General features: G+C 45.1%; 1 protein-coding gene across 1 annotated transcript in view; it reads left to right on the top strand.

Moving 5' to 3' along the window:
• Nucleotides 1–9178: 9178 nt before the first annotated feature.
• The window catches only part of LOC138370419 (uncharacterized), a 364834-nt gene continuing 355579 nt past the window's right edge, over nucleotides 9179–18433 (top strand). The window contains exon 1 of the mRNA XM_069334769.1: nucleotides 9179–10046. The gene's annotated coding sequence lies outside the window, so the exon portion shown is untranslated. The remainder of the gene's footprint in view (nucleotides 10047–18433) is intronic.

Genomic DNA, 18433 nt, shown 5'->3' with positions numbered 1-18433 from the left:
GTAGGCATAGAAGTGCGTTCTGGCTACTACGTACGACATATATATATATATATACATATATATATATTAGTATATTTTGGTAGCAGTCTTTCCTGTAGACATATTTTATTAAATATGACCGAAAAAGTAAGATTAATAATTCTAACACGAATTTTCTCAATCTTTCGTACATTATGCTTCACTGTTGGAGGTAAATCAAAAATCACTTCTCCAAAATTCATTTTTATTTCTAGTCTGACGCGACACGGGCGCGTTTCGTAAAACTTATTACATTTTCAAAGACTTCACAAATACACAACTGATTAGAACTTGCGTTTCCCTGATTTTATATCTACATTTGAGTGAGGTGGGAAGGGTGATGTGGCATTACATTTGAGTGAGGTGGGAAGGATGATGTGGCATTAGAGGATATTAATAGGGTATTAAAAGTATCAACACAAGACAGAACACGAAACAATGGATATTGAATAGAAGTGTTTGTAGAAAGCCTATTGGTCCATATTTCTTGATGCTTCTATATTGGAGCGGAGTCTTGAGGTGGGTAGAATATAGTTGTGCAATAATTGGCTGTTGATTGCTGGTGTTGACTTCTTGATGTGTAGTGCCTCGCAAACGTCAAGCCGCCTGCTATCGCTGTATCTATCGATGATTTCTGTGTTGTTTACTAGGATTTCTCTGGCGATGGTTTGGTTATGGGAAGAGATTATATGTTCCTTAATGGAGCCCTGTTGTTTATGCATCGTTAAACGCCTAGAAAGAGATGTTGTTGTCTTGCCTATATACTGGGTTTTTTGGAGCTTACAGTCCCCAAGTGGGCATTTGAAGGCATAGACGACGTTAGTCTCTTTTAAAGCGTTCTGTTTCGTGTCTGGAGAGTTTCTCATGAGTAGGCTGGCCGTTTTTCTGGTTTTATAGTAAATCGTCAGTTGTATCCTCTGATTTTTGTCTGTAGGGATAACGTTTCTATTAACAATATCTTTCAGGACCCTTTCCTCTGTTTTATGAGCTGTGGAAAAGAAGTTCCTGTAAAATAGTCTAATAGGGGGTATAGGTGTTGTGTTAGTTGTCTCTTCGGAGGTTGCATGGCTTTTCACTTTCCTTCTTATGATGTCTTCGATGAAACCATTGGAGAAACCGTTATTGACTAGAACCTGCCTTACCCTACAGAGTTCTTCGTCGACTTGCTTCCATTCTGAGCTGTGGCTGAGAGCACGGTTGACGTATGCGTTAACAACACTCCTCTTGTACCTGTCAGGGCAGTCGCTGTTGGCATTTAGGCACATTCCTATGTTTGTTTCCTTTGTGTAGACTGCAGTGTGGAAACCTCCGCCCTTTTCCATGACTGTTACATCTAGAAAAGGCAGCTTCCCATCCTTTTCCGTCTCGTAAGTGAAACGCAGCACGGAACTCTGCTCAAATGCCTCCTTCAGCTCCTGCAGATGTCTGACATCAGGTACCTGTGTAAAAATGTCGTCAACATACCTGCAGTATATGGCCGGTTTCAAGTTCATGTCGACTAAGACTTTTTGCTCGATGGTACCCATGTAGAAGTTTGCAAACAGGACACCTAGGGGAGAACCCATAGCGACCCCATCTACTTGCTTATACATGTGCCCATCCGGGCTCAAGAAGGGTGCCTCTTTAGTACAAGCTTGGAGTAGTTTCCTCAGAATACTTTCTGGCATGTCAAGAGGAGCACAGGCTGGATCACGATACACTCTGTCGGCTATCATTCCGATTGTCTCGTCCACAGGTACGTTGGTAAACAGCGATTCTACGTCCAACGAGGCTCTTATCCCTGTGGCCCGTGCGCCCCGCAGTAAGTCCACAAATTCCTTTGGAGACTTCAGGCTGAAGGCGCAAGGAACATAAGGAGTCAGCAGGCCGTTGAGTCGCTTCGCCAATCTGTACGTGGGTGTGGGTATCTGGCTAATGATTGGCCGAAGTGGGTTTCCAGGCTTGTGCGTCTTGACATTTCCATACGCATATCCAGGTTTATATTCCCCAATGATCTTTGGCAGGTGGAGTCCGGATTTCTTGGCGTTCACAGTTTCGATCAGTTTGTTGACCTTTGCTTTTAATTCGGCTGTAGTGTCCTTCGTTACCCTTTGGAACTTAGTTTGGTCAGAGAGTATGATGTTCATTTTCGCCAGATATTCGTCTTTTTTATCGATTTTTTGGTTTCATCGAAGACATCATAAGAAGGAAAGTGAAAAGCCATGCAACCTCCGAAGAGACAACTAACACAACACCTATACCCCCTATTAGACTATTTTACAGGAACTTCTTTTCCACAGCTCATAAAACAGAGGAAAGGGTCCTGAAAGATATTGTTAATAGAAACGTTATCCCTACAGACAAAAATCAGAGGATACAACTGACGATTTACTATAAAACCAGAAAAACGGCCAGCCTACTCATGAGAAACTCTCCAGACACGAAACAGAACGCTTTAAAAGAGACTAACGTCGTCTATGCCTTCAAATGCCCACTTGGGGACTGTAAGCTCCAAAAAACCCAGTATATAGGCAAGACAACAACATCTCTTTCTAGGCGTTTAACGATGCATAAACAACAGGGCTCCATTAAGGAACATATAATCTCTTCCCATAACCAAACCATCGCCAGAGAAATCCTAGTAAACAACACAGAAATCATCGATAGATACAGCGATAGCAGGCGGCTTGACGTTTGCGAGGCACTACACATCAAGAAGTCAACACCAGCAATCAACAGCCAATTATTGCACAACTATATTCTACCCACCTCAAGACTCCGCTCCAATATAGAAGCATCAAGAAATATGGACCAATAGGCTTTCTACAAACACTTCTATTCAATATCCATTGTTTCGTGTTCTGTCTTGTGTTGATACTTTTAATACCCTATTAATATCCTCTAATGCCACATCATCCTTCCCACCTCACTCAAATGTAATGCCACATCACCCTTCCCACCTCACTCAAATGTAGATATAAAATCAGGGAAACGCAAGTTCTAATCAGTTGTGTATTTGTGAAGTCTTTGAAAATGTAATAAGTTTTACGAAACGCGCCCGTGTCGCGTCAGACTAGAAATAAAAATGAATTTTGGAGAAGTGATTTTTGATTTACCTCCAACAGTGAAGCATAATGTACGAAAGATTGAGAAAATTCGTGTTAGAATTATTAATCTTACTTTTTCGGTCATATTTAATAAAATATATATATATATATATATACATATATATATATATATACATATATATATATATACATATATATATATATACATATATATATATATATATATATATATATATATATATATATATATATATATATATATATATATATATATATATATATATATATATACATATACATATATATATGTATATGATAGGGGTATCAGGCCCATTGCCGTTGGCAACACCCTCCGACGCCTTGTAGCTAAGGCTGCAGTGAGATCTATCAGCCAGGAAGCAGCCACCTTGCTGAAACCTCATCAGCTCGGGTTTGGGATTCCCCTAGGTTGTGAAGCTGCAGCACATGCAGCGCGGGCTTACATTGCTGATCTCCCGGACCAGAAGGCACTAGTAAAGCTTGACTTCAAAAATGCCTTCAATCAAGTCAGACGAGACGCTGTCCTCAGGGCTGTACACAACCATTTCCGTCCCCTATACCCATTCATCCGATCGTGCTACAGTGGGGACTCTAAGCTTCTTTTTGGGGAGCATGAAATAAACTCCTGTGAAAGTGTCCAACAAGGTGACCCCTTAGCCCCCCTCCTTTTCTGCCTAGCTATCAAAGAGGTCACTGATAGTCTGACAAGCGAGCTAAACATCTGGTACCTGGATGATGGCACTCTAGCTGGAAATCCGGAAACCATTTTGGAGGATATAAGGAAAATCCAGGAGCAGGGAGCAGCCTTAGGCCTTATTCTCAATGCATCCAAATGTGAAATAATCTCCCGCAACCCAGACATCACTGGGCAAATACAAAATGTTCTTCCAGACATTCTCGTTGTCGAGCCACCGGACTGCACTCTCCTGGGTGCCCCCATTGGCCCACGAGCAATCGAGGAGGTCCTGGCTGCAAAAATCACTGACTTAAAGAGAATGCTGGACAGGATTGACAAGATTGATGCCCATGATGCTCTCTTTCTCCTTACAAGATGCCTGTCTCTCCCTAAGTTGACCTACTTTCTGAGATGTTCTCCATCCTACAGCAGCCCTAAGTTAAATGTGTATGACACCCTTCTGAGGTCCATGCTGGTGAAAGTCCTGAACCTGCCATTGGACGACTCTCAGTGGGAGCAAGCAACCCTTCCTGTAAGATTCGGCGGCCTTGGTGTCCGCACAGCCTCCCAAATTGCTCTACCAGCCTTCCTTTCCTCCTCTCATGCATCGCACGACCTCGTCAGAGATATTTTACCTGCAACCCTGAGAGATTCAGCAGGAATACACGATCCTGCTTTCACTGAATGTTCAAATCAGTGGGATGTTCTTGCAGCCCCAGCCACCATTATAGAGCCAACAAAACAACACAAACAGTCCGGCTGGGACCACCCTCTAGTGGAAAAAGTAGCTGATGCCATGCTCAGCGTCGCAACATCAGACAAGGAGAAAGCCCGCCTCAGAGCAGTGCGTGCCCCCCATGCAGGAGACTTCCTCCTGGCAGTACCCATGTCAGCAATGGGCACGCGCCTAGATCCAGAATCCCTTCGTGTAGCAGTGGCCCTCCGCCTTGGTGCCCCAATTCACACTGAATACAAGTGTATTTGCAACAGGGTGGAAGCAGACCAATACGGACTGCATGGGTTGCATTGCGGAAGCACAAAGGGCTGGCATGCAAGACACAGCGAGGTCAATGACATCATCAAGAGAAGCCTCGTCTCAGCTGGGTGCCCAGCGGAGAGAGAACCTCGCATCCTTGGGGTCCAAAACCCGGATTTCCCCGCACTTCGCCCTGATGGCATCACCATATACTCATGGAAGGAGGGTAGACAGTTGGTGTGGGACTACACATGTGTATCCACCCTGGCTGACACCTATGTACACTTCGGAGCTGATCAAGCAGGTGGGGCGGCCAACCACAGGGAAACAGCAAAATCACTCAAGTACAGGCGACTGGAAGGTCAATACCTCTTTGTTCCCATAGCGTCTGAGACGCATGGCCCATGGGGCAAGAGTGCCTTGGGATTTCTCAAGGAATTGGGTTCCAAGCTCATTGACGTCACCAGAGACCCAAGGGCTTCCAGTTTTTTGTTTCAGCGTCTCAGTGTGGCGATCCAGAGGGGAAATGCTTGCTGCGTCCTCGGTTCCTGTCCAGAAGCGGAGGAGCTTCAAGAGATCCATAACCTTTAGGCATTTGTCTTGTATGTTTTGTAACCTTTAAATACACAATAAAGGAAAAAAAAAAAAAGGGAAGGGGGTGGTAGGAGAAAAGCACACATAAACTGTATTGGAGGGGACCTACATTCCCTCCAATGCGTTATGTGTGGTTTCCTCCGAGGCTATGGGTCCCCCTTCTTCCAGCCAGAGGTGGTACTCCCTTTCCTATATATACATATATATATATATATATATATATATATATATATATATATATATATATATATATAAATATATATATATATATATATATTTATATATATTTATATATATATCCACCGCCCCCCATCCAGTGGGCAGCGGTGGATAGGTTTCAATCACTCGGTTACTACCTACAGGTAGCGAACTGGTGATATTTGGCTAAGATTTCTGGTAGTAGATAATTTTGTATGAAATATTTACACATTTCTGGAACATTTGTTATATAATTGTGTGACGGTAACGCGTTGGTGTTCGGCTGTTCAAAAGCTAGGGGTATGGCCTCGTCACATATAGAAACAAAAAATAGAAAATCTGGAACTTCGTCTGTGGTAAGGTAACGAGAAGACACACAAAACACAAGTAAATTTAACAATGAGATTTTAATTACGTTAGAAAAGCAAAACATGAATAAAATGGACATACAAATTGGAACATAAAATCTATCAATCAAAATAATAAAAATAATCAAATGACAAAATGAAAAGTTACATTAAGACAAGTAAGTAATAACAAGTGTATAAGAAACAATGTAAATATGGGTGCCGGAATATTGGCTTTAAGCTACCACCTCTCTTAGTACATGTAAGCCACAGCTTAGTCTACCAACGAGACGTGTTAACTTGATGAAAGCACTGGATATTCTGAGGTCTGGCGGTCGTGTGGCCCCAGACATCAGGTAGTGTGGTGGGTGGAGGGCAGGTGCAACTGGACCCGCAGCCAATCAGCGATGAGCAGGCGACTGACAGGTAGTTTGGCTGTTCGAGGTGGAGCAGGTGTTCCTGGCTGCATACGTTTTGCGCTTCTGGCAAACCTTGGAGATGTTGTCTTTGTTGGATATTTGTTCCATATTAGTTTTATAGGGATGTATATAACGACGAATTTTGGAGGGAAGAGCAGGCTCAATCTCTTGAAGGAGATTATCATCACAATTGTCTCTGAATTGACGTATCTTTTCCCACTCCATCACATAGTGACGGAGGGTGTGCGAATAATTTAGATGACAGTTTTCATCTGGTGAGGTTAACATCAGCAGGTAATGAAAATTCCCAGACATAGTCATAGCTGAGTCTAAGCCATGCAGTAGTACATATAGAAGTCTGCTGATTGTAATGGATGATCAACAGATGTGCGGCTCTTTTTGCAAAATAGTTTGATGATATCAAACTACAATGAATTTTGTTCGAACCACAACGCTGTAAATGCTTCACCCACGTACTACATTTCTTGTGTCGACTTCACTTTGCCTCAGACCTATAAGGTGTTGTTGAAGGTTTTGTTGTACTATGTTCATCAGACTGCTTATAGACAATCCCAGGTTATACACAATTGCTCCTTTAAAGACAGAGCGTTTAGAAGAGCACCATAGCGAAGCACGATTGGCTTTTGCCAGAATATATGTATGGAGTGCACTACCGGCCTACCTTCCACAGGATGCGTTTAGGGCGCACAGTAAATAAACTAGACTAATTGTGCTGTTGTTGATTGACGAATAACGACAATCGAGGCAGCGTTTTGTGTGTGAGGTCACGTCGTCTCTGCCTCAACAACTAAATGTCAATAGGTAATATTATCATACGTTATATAATTTACTTAAAAGGTCAATAAACTCTTAAGCACAAAAGTAGAACCATATCCCGTTTTCACTAATCAACATATAATAATTTGTATTAACTGCTCTACACTCTTTTCCTTCTGACAGCAGTGTGAATTATATAAACCGATGTGTGATGTTTTAACCAATGAGCCTCGTCGTTACAAAGCGCCCATTCATTCATAATCTAATCCATTAATTACTACAACAACAACAACAACAACAAACGCGGTGTTGCCATTCTGCACATTCCAAGAAACTGGGAGTAAAGGACTTTTCCTGGACTGTGCTTCAAGCATAAAGAATCGCCAACACAACCCAAACACACAACCTAAACTGCGCCTAACTTTACATAGAAATTTTATATATATTAATTATAACATGCATATGAGAACAACCAATTTTTAATACACAGTTATGTTAAAACTGATGAATGCGTCTGAAGGGGAAGGGGAGGGGGGGGAGGGGAGCTGCTCTAACAAGCCTGGCCTGAGGACGGGGTGGATGAAACATCCTGTCCTCCCGAACATCGCATTTTGATGTCTAAATCTCCAACGGACAAAATATGAGGTACTATAAATCATAGCGGCTTGCAAAAGTTCACGTTTTCCAAAAGTTCACGCAAAAGTTTCACGTTAACCGACCACCCACCCAAGGGTGAGTGGTCAGTTATGTTAGGTTCGGGCAATTTAGCACATTACTTTTGCGAGGTTGTGCAACCTGTCCTCACAGTAAGGTGTTTAAAGCAGCGGCCGTCCTCCTCAGACGCTTTCATCAACTTTAACATACTATGTATTAAACATTGGTTTGTTCTCATATATAAAATAACATTATTATACATAAAAGTTCTATGTATAGTTAGACGTAGGTTAGGTTACGTTAGGTGTTCAGGTTCTGTTGGCGATTATTTGTATTTGAAATACATTGGGTGAAGCATTTATAGAATGCTTCGAACAGAGTTCGAAGGCGTGAGGGAAGCACTTGTTCCGGAAGTGTTCTGACGTCATTAGTTGTGTCTCCAGCCCGTCCTCCAAACAAAGACCCAAAAGTGATTCCATCCACCCGCCAAACCCCCTGTTTATGAATGACAAACGGTTTACACACGACTCACACCTAATTTCGTTCGAACACTTCCGGAACAAGTGCTTCACTGACGAATTTTGTTCGAATCACAATCTATGTAAAGGCTTCAACCACGTACTACAAATCCAAATAATCGCCAACAGAACCTAAATACTTAACGTAACCTAACCTATCCCTATATATGCAAAACATGCTAATATAATATAATATTAATTAATATTTGAGAAAATTCCAGTTTTGAATGAACAGCGTATAAAAGTTTTTGATTGCGTCTGTGAGGTCGATCGCTGGATGTAATGACTTGAGTCGAGGAGAGGGTTGTGTGTCTTGGGTGTGTAAACCACTTTGCAGTCATAAACAGGGGGTTTGGCGGCTGGATTAACGAGCTTGGATCCTTGTATGCGAGGACGGGCAGTGATTACAGCCCGTCCTCCAAACAAAGATCCAAAAGTGATTCCATGCACCCGCCAAACCCCCTGTTTATGAATGAAAAGCGGTTTACACACGACTCACAACTGCTGACGTTCGAACGTATCCGGAACAAGTGCTTCACTGACGAATTTTGTTCGAACCACAACGCTGTAAATGCTTCATCCACGTACTACAAATACAAATAATCGCCAATGAGGTTGTGACATAACCTAACCTAACCTAATCTATGCCTATTTATACACAAAATGCTAATATGTTATAATATTTATTTATACTTGAGAAAATTCCCGTTTTAAAGAACAGCATATTAAAATTTTTGAATGCGTCTGTGGGGTTGACCGCTGAATGTAATGGACTTGAGTCGAGGACGGGTTGGTGATTAAGCACCACGAGGCTTCGAGCAGGTTCATGAACGGGTCGTGGGGAAGCTGGAGAGGCTTCTGAACCCTCTACTTCCGCGGGTCACCTCATATGGTCGTCAGCTGTACTTAGTGAGGGACGTGCGTGCACTGTAGGGTGTATGTGCACCAAGAAGTTTACACCGTTTATAGGTGTTTATACAGTGAGTTTCCTTTAGTCCTGAGTTCAGGGCTCACTTGCCTTGTTCTTGGTTGTGAACAAGTACAGAAGTAAATTGTGTACTTGCTTGTTTTTCAGTAAACAGTTGTGGTGGCCTTAATAACCCCTCCAGAGGTTGATAGGCCTTAACCCCAACACCAACTTAGTGAAGGGTTTGTTGTGATAAGTGACAGAAACATCTAAACATCAATAGTGTTACTGAAGAACAAAATAAACATGTGTTCGGGCAAAGTGAGTTAGAGACACGATGTTGACTAACGATGACATGTTATCACTGGACAATTCTTGTGTGATTAGTGGCGCCGGAACTTTAATTCCTCGTTTCTTGTCTGCCAAGATGCTAAAAGTGCACATTGTGGTTATCACTGGACAAGTCTTGCCTTATAAGAAAATATTATTTACTTGATTATTGTCTAGCAAGACCCTAAGAGTCACATCTGTGGTGTAAGTGGAAGGTTAAGTTAGGCATCAAAACAGACAATGTCATTACTTTGCGGGATTTTGTTGACCTGCAAGTGTTCCGTGTTTTGTTACAAATACCAGACGACAACAAAATGTTTCTGTTATAGTAAAGTTATTTACTTGTCGGCAGCTCCAACACTTCGTCCAGTGTTTCTTGTCAAGTGTTTAAGACATTTTGAAAGATAAGTGAATGTTGCATAATAAATCCTAATTGAAAATCACAAGTTTGTGGATGGGAGTGTGTGGCAGGCAGTGTTGAGTGGACCAACACCTGCCCGGCCTCACTGGACGAGCTACCCCAGCGCCCTCGTCCTTCAAGTAAAGGTAGGAAACACCTCGATCTTCAAGTATCACCTTCACCTGAGCTGCTTATGTATATATGGATAACAATGTGGTCATACATAAATGTATTATATTTGTCTGATGATTTAATGTTTATTAGACTTTACTAGTTCTTGTGTATAATTGACCTTATGTCTTTACAGGTAAGTACAAACCGACAGCTCGTCGATGGACAAAGTTCTTCTAATCTTAAGGTACGTTCCAACTTTCTTTCTTCCAAAGATTTTTTTTCGTATAAATTTTCAGACGATATTCAAAAACGCCATTTTTGGGGAAGTATCAAATCCATAAACAGATCACGGGCATTAGAGCCCTCCAACCTGGGAGTTGGAGGCACTCGGGACCCCAGACCTGGGCCTTAGAGGCACTCGGGACCCCTGACCTGGGCCTTGGAGGCACTCGGGACCCCTGGCCTGGGCCTTGGAGGCACTCGGGACCCCTGGCCTGGGCCTTGGAGGCACTCGGGACCCCTGGCCTGGGCCTTGGAGGCACTCGGGACCCCTGGCCTGTGCCATGGAGGCACTCGGGACCCCTGACCTGGGCCATGGAGGCACTCGGGACCCCTGACCTGGGCCATGGAGGCACTCGGGACCCCTGACCTGGGCCATGGAGGCACTCGGGACCCCTGACCTGGGCCATGGAGGCACTCGGGACCCCTGACCTGGGCCTTGGAGGCACTCGGGACCCCTGACCTGGGCCTTGGAGGCACTCGGGACCCCTGACCTGGGCCTTGGAGGCACTCGGGACCCCTGACCTGGGCCTTGGAGGCACTCGGGACCCCCTGACCTGGGCCTTGGAGGCACCCGGGACCCCTGACCTGGGCCTTGGAGGCACCCGGGACCCCTGACCTGGGCCTTGGAGGCACCCGGGACCCCTGACCTGGGCCTTGGAGGCACTCGGGACCCCTGACCTGGGCCTTGGGGGCACTCGGGACCCCTGACCTGGGCCTTGGAGGCACTCGGGACCCCAGACCTGGGCCTTGGAGGCACTCGGGACCCCAGACCTGGGCCTTGGAGGCACTCGGGACCCCTGACCTGGGCCTTGGAGGCACTCGGGACCCCTGACCTGGGCCTTGGAGGCACTCGGGACCCCTGACCTGGGCCTTGGAGGCACTCGGGACCCCTGACCTGGGCCTTGGTGGCACTCGGGACCCCTGACCTGGGCCTTGGAGGCACTCGGGACCCCTGACCTGGGCCTTGGAGGCACTCGGGACCCCTGACCTGGGCCTTGGAGGCACTCGGAACCCCTGACCTGGGCCTTGGAGGCACTCAGGACCCCAGACCTGGGCCTTGGAGGCACTCGGTACCCCTGACCTGGGCCTTGGAGGCACTCGGTACCCCTGACCTGGGCCTTGGAGGCACTCGGTACCCCTGACCTGGGCCTTGGAGGCACTCGGGACCCCTGACCTGGGCCTTGGAGGCACTCGGGACCCCTGACCTGGGCCTTGGAGGCACTCGGTACCCCTGACCTGGGCCTTGGAGGCACTCGGTACCCCTGACCTGGGCCTTGGAGGCACTCGGGACCCCTGACCTGGGCCTTGGAGGCGCCGGGACCCCTGACCTGGGCCTTGGAGGCGCCCGGGACCCCTGGCCTGGGCCTTGGAGGCGCCCGGGACCCCTGGCCTGGGCCTTGGAGGCGCCCGGGACCCCTGGCCTGGGCCTTGGAGGCGCCCGGGACCCCTGGCCTGGGCCTTGTAGGCGCCCGGGACCCCTGGCCTGGGCCTTGTAGGCGCCCGGGACCCCTGGCCTGGGCCTTGGAGGCGCACGCAACCCCTGGCCTGGGCCTTGGAGGCGCCCGAGACCCCTGGCCTGGGCCTTGGAGGCGCCCGGGACCCCTGGCCTGGGCCATGGAGGCGCCCGGGACCCCTGGCCTGGGCCTTGGGGGCACTCGGGACCCCCTGGCCTGGGCCTTGAGGGCACTCGGGACCCCCTGGCCTGGGCCTTGGGGGCACTCGGGACCCCCTGGCCTGGGCCTTGGGGGCACTCGGGACCCCCTGGCCTGGGCCTTGGGGGCACTCGGGACCCCCTGGCCTGGGCCTTGGGGGCACTCGGGACCCCCTGGCCTGGGCCTTGGGGGCACTCGGGACCCCCTGGCCTGGGCCTTGGGGGCACTCGGGACCCCCTGGCCTGGGCCTTGGGGCACATGGGAATTCAGATCCAAACCTAAATAAAAGTTACTCTTGTACAGAAAAATCTGCTCTATCCCATGGTGTCATTCAAAACCAAATTGGTTATGACGCCTATTGAGATATTTTGAGATATATTGGCAGTGATATTAGCATGGATTGGTAGCTGAATGGCTACCCAAACAACTTTTTTGATTACATTGCTGTATTCCGCACCAAAAGGTACCCTGGTATGCCAAATTTCACACCTCTCTGGGCACTAGTCGTCATTTTACAAAGGTTCAAAGTTGGTAACTTTTGTGGTATTTACGTATTAACGGAAAGAGCCCATTCAATATGGACCTGTTATTTAAGAACCAAAGGAGATTGAGCTCTAATATTTTGCACATTTTTATTTGGGGGGTCTAGGGCTACTTTATTGCAAAATTTCATTAGATTTAGAAATGGTCGAGCGGAATGCGTTTGGTGAATTCACATGGAATGACCCAAACGCAGTGGTAATCATGACCTTCAGTGCTTCCTAGTCGTAAGATTTTTTTTTCTTTGACAATTATCAAAAGAATTAAGTCCTATTGATGTTACGTTAATCGTAACTATCTCGCAAGAGAGGCAGACCTTAAACAGCAAGAGCTGCCAGTGGCAGATATTTAATCATAAAGCCTAAGACCATAGGACCGCGGGAGCAAACCGCCAGGCGAAACCACACGGGTAACACCTGTCACTTAGGTCGCTGGCTCCTCCTAGTTGACAACTAATAAAGGGTAGCCAACGGATTCTCACCTCTTATTTATAGAAGTGTGGTGCTGTGCAATGGACTCGAGCTTCAGATACAGACTTGATATGAACATAAGCAGGCAAAGCGTTGCAGAACATGAAATGTGGGGCAGTAATATTGGAAGGTTTGACGTAAACGACCGTTTTCTATAACAAACAATTTATTCACAAAACAAGTACTAAAACTACTACACAGTGAATTAACGTTACTTTACTGTCACTCCAGTGGCACATTACTGTCACTCCAGTGGCACATTACTGTCACTCCAGTGGCACATTACTGTCACTCCAGTGGCACATTACTGTCACTCCAGTGGCACATTACTGTCACTCCAGTGGCACATTACTGTCACTCCAGTGGCACATTACTGTCACTCCAGTGGCACATTACTGTCACTCCAGTGGCACATTACTGTCACTCCAGTGGCACATTACTGTCACTCCAGTGGCACATTACTGTCACTCCAGTGGCACATTAAAGTACAGCTAATCAACAGCCTGATGGACCCACGGTATCCTTATCCCGTCGTCGCTGACTGACTAATGACACTAACTGAACAAAGTGGTGCCCACTGGTGACGCAAGCTTGCAATCAATATTGTCACGGCTTCACGGTGATCAATACTATAATCACAAAACTTGACTGGCGCTTGCTGCCCTCAACGAGGTACCAAGTAACAAGGCGGTTAATCCAAGAATGATAAACCCTTATATAAATCTTACGTTAACACTTGTCTCTCAGGACAATCAACAACAAAAGTTACTCTAATTGAATTTAAAAAATTACGTTAACACACACGTGTCTCAACGACACTTAAATGGTAGCAATAACTCGTAAATCAATTAATTACATCAACTTGAAAGTCAAGCATTCGGTGAGTAATTCCCAATTAATTACTGAATATAACAGCCTATTAATTCAGACGAGTATTGACAAAGCCTACTGTCTCTCAACTGACAGTTCACCTCCGGTCTTACGACAAGATTACCTTAACGAGGGTAGACTACTGTACCACACACAAGGTTACAACACTCCGTGTAAACAACAACATCAACACCTGGTGAATTCACTAAGTGGCGGTTACTAATTATCTTTAATTAGCTACGAGTGCTTAATCACTCTGTCCGCAGACAGATCTGATCAGTCCAACGAATTACAACAGCTTAATTACAGCGCAATTGACTCCGATCATAACAAACCGTCAACCCCTTACGTTAATCAATCAACTAACGACAGCTCGTTAAATCGCTAACACTACGTTAGTCTTCACTTGACAATTCCTCCACTGCGTGAACTTCACTGTGACTGTTGCCTTTACACGTCTCTACGTTAATCACAACAATGTTCAACGAACAAGTGACCTCGTTAAGTAAATCGTGACCCCCGGTGACGTTAACTGACTTTAATTCTCACGGAATCCTTCACAGTACACAACGCCTTCCACCAAGGACAAACTTGTCTACGGTTTACACACGGTACAACACGGTACATCCTTGCCACTCACGGCAAAACTTATAAATATCTTCCCCCAGTAAATTATCTACCAATAATTCACACTTTACCACAACACAACAGTAAAATTTATAACCCATGGAAACCTCCCTGTTACCACTTTCACTGCTGAAAAAGGGAATCAAATTACAGCAAATTACATACATGGCACATAGAGAAAATAGAAGCAAATAACTCACTATACTCTACCGTGTCTCTAGGTGTCCTCACACACGTCAAAATCACAGTTGGGCCCAACCTCAACTTGATGACGGCAACCAGGGTAAACTCACATGTCTCCAATTCCCATTCACCTCACCAGGTGGTCACAGGGACAGAGGACAGACGGAACACTGGGGCGAACCCAGCTTCAGAGTTTTATTACCCAAAGCGGAAACAGTGTACTTATATCAATCAGCGGGCCCGCAAAACTCCCACTCACTCACATACACGTCAACCTCACACTCCCCATGCTGCTGCTGGATGACGATGTAGGCGTCCTCACTTCCTACACGTGGTCAGTTGGAGCACAGGGTCCTAGACCACGGGGTTAGCTCCACACACAGAGACCAGGTGGCGCGGACACGCCTGCTTAGGCAGACCAGGGTGCGCGCACAACAGCAGGGATGCGGCACCACGCCCTTCCACTTGACATGGTACCCCAGGATACGACAGCACACGATGTTACATGGTACACGAGACCCGAGACGGAGTCCTTCACTGTTCTCTTTGGTTTCCTCAGCATTAGAACTTTTAAGGTTTCTCTCATAACACTGAAACCTTCTCTAGCACGTCTCACTGCAGTACCTTCAAGCACAGATACGATAGACGGCGGATGTCACTTTCGTAGCCCGATAATTAACCGCCTCACTCAGTCCAGTTGCTCTAAGATGGCGTCCCACAATTATGCGGCTAGATGTCTCAGTTCACACTGTTCAGTACATGCAACTTTCCGAACTACCGGATTCTTACGGACGGCATACGAAAAGATAGCAAGATGATAGGCGTGACTTTAGTAACGTTCCAGGCGGTATTTCCCGATGCTTGGCCTAGCACGGAAAATTACGTCCTCTCATAGCAACGTTGTAGATAAGAATGTTTTTTTTCCCGCTAAGACTACCCCTGGGGGTACCATGCGGTACCCCTCAGCGTCTTGACCAATCACGGTTCAGCATGCCTGAGGTCCAGGAGCCCTGGCCAATGGCTCACCTGCCTCATGACGCTACCCCCTCTCTCACGAGGTGGACACGTGATACGGGGGGTGGTCTATAGCCGTTAACCCCCCATACCTCCCTCTCTACACTTGTACAAAATTTCCCTGAAATCAACTCCGTTCTGTAATTTCCTTCACAGACCTGATACAGCGATCAGAGTGACATCAATGGCTAGCAAATGTCATGGGCTGTCCAACGACACCCAACACGACAGTGGAAAAGTTATATTCAGAAAGTTGAATCACGGTGCACATCACTTGATGCACTATGCAATTTCGTACTTCATTCAGTGCACGAGAGAGCAGTTAAATATGTCTCCTGACACTAGTGGGCTGTAACAGGATGTAACAGAATTTTATCATTTTCATGATAGAACAAAATTTTTTCCACTGTTCCTTTCTATCATATCTTGCAATAAATTCCTCGGTCAATCTGATTCCTTTGACATCACTCAACTTACGTCTTTCTGCTCTCGTATTGACAGTCCTAATATTTAGAACCTTTTAAATATTCTCTGGCATAGTTGGTGCTATAAGGCCATGTGGGCTTCTTACTTTCTACTAATAATAACTTATGTCTCCACAAACATGCGGGCTTGGTGCCATGGTGACCATGGGGTGCACAATAAACTATGTCTCACAGGATGAGTATGGGGTGCACAATAAACTGTCTCATAGGGATGAGTATGGGGTGCACAATAAACTATGTCTCACAGGATGAGTACAGTGTGCACAATAAACTGTCTCACGGGATGAGTATGGGGTGCATAATAAAACTATGACTCACAGGATGAGTATAGGGTTAACAATAAACATGTCTCACAGGATGAGTATGGGGTGCACAATAAACTAAGACTCATGAGTGTGATATTCGTGCTCTATATTAGTATATTAGGGTAAATAAAATGCATCTCTGTTTTCAACATATTTTATCATTGCCATTCAATTTGGCAATGACTTCGACGAACTTCGGCGGGTAGGCGGTTCCTGCCCGCCGAAGCTGTAAATGCCAAAGATAAAATGTTAAATTTTATAGTTAAACTGAAGAAGATCATCAGGACAAATGGCGCCAAGGCGGACAACCCGCCTGCTCTCATACCTCTCACTGTATTTCCCACTTCTATACTTCCCTTCACCTATGCCTCTCATTCCTCTTTACTTAAGAAAAAAAAAAAGGACAAATGGGGGGGGGGAACCTTCGACAAGCCGCCGGCTTCCTGTCCTGTAAGTTTGCTTACAAGCAAACTTGTTACTACTTACAAGCAAAACTTGTAAGTAGCTCTTGATGAGCTACTTACAAAATTCCATGTACATCGTCACATCAACAATGGGCTCGAGACCGACAACGAGAACAGTTTCTAAATTAATAAGCAACAGACATATGTGGAGTGTTAGTGTCACAAGTGATATGTTTGTCCCGCACAAACCCCCCCCCCCTCCCCATCCAGTGGGCAGCGGTGGATAGGTTACAATCAGTTAGCGAACTGGAAATATTTGGCTAATATTTCTGGTAGCAGATCATTTTGAATTTAATATTTACACAACTCTGGAACATTTGTTATAAAATTGTCTCTGAATTCACGTATATTTTTCCGCACTCCATCACATAGTGTGATGGAGTGCGGAATTAATCGCACACCCTCCATCACGGAGGGTGTGCGATTAATTTTGTTGACACAGTTTACATTTGGTCAGATAATAACAATTCCCATAGATACTTGTAACAGACTCTAAGCCGAACAGTAGTAACATCTAGACGTCTGATGATTGTATTAGATGGTCCATAGATGTGTGGCTCTTCTTGCATGATAGTTTGATGGTAGATGGAATTACTGGTGTCGACTTCACTTTGCCTCAGATCTACAAGATTGATTGAAGATTTCGCCACCCAAGAGGTGGCACGTATGCATGTAAGTCAGATCTATAAGTTTTTTTGTTTAAGTATTATTGTGTGCAACAGATTAGTATTTTGACACAATTCTGGTTAAAGCTATATATAATATATAATGTTAATATTATTAAAAAATTAACCCATAAAATTTATATGGAAAAATTTCATGAACAATCCAATCACTTTTATAAAAGACATTTAAAAATTTAAAGCACATGTCCCAAAATTTTTAAGAAAATGTAAATATGATTTGATATATATCAGCAGAAAGCGTCTCGAACCTTCTCGTGTCCAAAGGTTGAATAAACGACTAATCAAGCTGCGATATTTTTCCTCAACCTGGAACACTTACTCAGTACCGGGCGTCGAACCCTGAGTATAATCACCTCTTAATCCCCTCCCCACCCCTCCCCTATGACCAAGACATCAATTGCTGCAGGGGATCTCCACGACTAATGATAGCCTGTAATGAGGCAGAGTGATTAAGGGCGTAATTAGCGTCACGAGAGAAAACGATTTTGCCAGAACGGTAAACTCTGGGAAATTTATAGTTTGTTTGGGAGCATTTAAGTGCAAATTATCTTCGTTTAACATGCGACTAAAGGAATCTCTTATGTGAAGGAGGGAACCTATTTTATGTGAATGAAGGTATATTTTGAATTTATACAAAACCTTGAATAAAATCATTCACATTTACTATTTTATGTAAATGAAGGAACTTCTTTCTTGTGAATGAAAGGAACCTCTTTCATTTGAATGAAGGAAACTCTTCCAGAAGCGTTAATACCCCAAGCTTTTTTGTGAATAATAATTTTGGTTATATGAAATTTGTCCTTTTAATGTTGCCTAATATTGAAGTTCTCGGTAAATAATT

This window comes from Procambarus clarkii, chromosome 32, assembly GCF_040958095.1.
Source record: "Procambarus clarkii isolate CNS0578487 chromosome 32, FALCON_Pclarkii_2.0, whole genome shotgun sequence".
NCBI classification, from domain to species: Eukaryota; Metazoa; Arthropoda; class Malacostraca; order Decapoda; family Cambaridae; genus Procambarus; species Procambarus clarkii.
This window is presented reverse-complemented; position numbering and strand designations above follow the sequence as displayed.